Genomic DNA, 2,230 nt, shown 5'->3' with positions numbered 1-2,230 from the left:
GGTGAAAAGTTAAAATCCTGATATTTGCCGTAGAAGAGGAATCCCGAGGTTCGTTTTCCCACAGCTATAAGGTATTTATCTTGCTGACAAAATGGAAACGCTTGCTCATAGTCTGCTGGAGTTGTTCTCTGGGTGTCCAAGTGAACCGTAACCTCTCCTGGCTGGTGCGGTGACGGGCATGTTTGCCTCCCGTGCCACCATGGCCATTGTCCTGCCCTGGCTCCTGAGTGGCATTGCACCTCCTGTGGTGACCCTGGCTTCTGCTCTAGAGCTGCTCTGGTGACAGTGTGTGGTGTGCACGTCACCCAGGCTGCCAGCTGCCTGCCTGAGCTGTTCCCAGGAACCTGTGACTGGAGCAGAAATGGGGGAGCAGAGAGTTAATCCCAGAAACACAGAATCCCAGAATGGTGGGGCTGGAAGGAACCTCTGGAGATCTTCCAGTCCAAACCCCCTGCCAAAGTAGGTTGATCTCAAGCAGGTCGCACAGGACTTCATCAAGGGGAGTTTGGAATCTCTCCAGAGAAGGAGACTCCACACCCTCTCTGGGCAGCCTGTCCCAGGGCTCTGGCACCCTCACAGTAAGGAATTATTTCCTCTTGTTTAAGTGGAACCTCCTGTGTTAATCATCCTAATGACAGAGGAGACTACAGAGCTCTGCAAACACCTGCAGACACCCAGCCACAGCCACCTCTTATTGCTGGAATCAATTGGAATTGCTGTGGCTCTAATGATTCACCTCACCCCCACTTTCAAATCCCTGCGGTACCCCAACATCTCTGAAATCCCAGGTGCTATTTCGAGGGGAAACTTGCATGGGAACTTCCTGCGTTGAAGGTCACATGGAACATGATTTATAACAGATTCATGCAAACGGTGCTTCGGCCACGAGGCGCTCGCTTGGGAACACAAGTTGTGGAGAACTGGCTGTGAAGCCCACCACGGCACCAGGAAATGCCTCAGATGGTTTCAATATTGTTTTGCAATTGAGAAGTCAGGCAGGCAGGTTCCTGGGGAGGTGGGGACAGGACCTGTCCCCATCCCTGTTGCTGTCCCTGTGGGAGCTGACACGGCTCCCCCTGTGCCAAGCCCGGTGCCATGTTTTCAGCTCTGGGTTATTTCAGACGTGAAGCCTGGCTGGGCGTTTGCCCCGAGCTCAAGCCCCAGTGCAGGACAAATTTTTCCAGCAAAAGATTGACTTTATAAATCAATTACACCGAACTCATTTTCATAACAATGGTGAAAAGTTAGTGATTTAAAGATGCAAATTCACAGATGAACATTTCTCAGTGGAAAGGCTTTGGGACATTTCTAATCGAGTTCTGAACTCCACAAGAGGATTTCTCAATTCTAAAGCCCAAAGATGTAAAAAATGTTGTGTTGTATGAACACAAAAATCATTCACAGCAGGAGATTACATCTTATGTAAACCTGGCTGTGGGCACAGGGCTGAGCTGGGTTCAGCTACGGTCGCAAACCGCAGCGGTGCTGCTCGGGTGATCCTCCCGCTCCCCTGGCTGCTGCGAGCCTGAGCTCTGAGGGATAATTGCTGTGTAAGTGCTAATCTCACCCCTCACCCCTCTAATGTGCCTTTAACGAGAGTTTCTGCTGCTGCGGCCAGAAGCTGCTTTTGCTTTTAGGCTGTTGGGGGGTCCCGCTGGGTGCGGGGGGCTGCCCTGGCCCCGGGAACCCGCCGCCTGGGTTCACATCCCATCACAAAAGGGCGCTTCAGCTCGTGCTTTTGGTTTCCACCTTTGAGCTCAGCTGCCATCTCCGAGGGTCCGTTCCAGTTGGCCAGCGAGTGGCAGGAGGAGCCTGGGCTTGTGCCGTGTGTGGGGCATTGATACACAAAGGCTTAAATTCTAAGCCTTAAATCAAAGTTGACTTTTGAATGAACTTCCCAAGCTGTACCATAGTAGCATGAAACGTGACCGTGAGACTCTTCCCAACCTGCATCACATCAACATAAAGTAAAACCGTGAAACTTTTCCTCCTACAATCCAAAGCCAGATGTGTTCTACCAAAATAGGAGCTTCTCAAATTGTCCCAAATCCTGCCCAGATCTGGGATGTGCCCATGTGCAGTGAAGCCAACCCAGCAGACGTTCCCGTGCCTTTCTCTCTGTGTAATTAGTTTGTTAGATGTATAAAAGCAGGACCCTCTCACAGTGAAGATGGAGACCTCACCTAGGAGTGGACACACTGTGTAGGACTTCCCAACTGCTGGGAAATGT

The sequence above is a fragment of the Antrostomus carolinensis genome, unplaced genomic scaffold (assembly GCF_000700745.2).
Source record: "Antrostomus carolinensis isolate BGI_N321 unplaced genomic scaffold, ASM70074v2 scaffold40905, whole genome shotgun sequence".
Lineage (NCBI taxonomy): Eukaryota > Metazoa > Chordata > Aves > Caprimulgiformes > Caprimulgidae > Antrostomus > Antrostomus carolinensis.
This window is presented reverse-complemented; position numbering follows the sequence as displayed.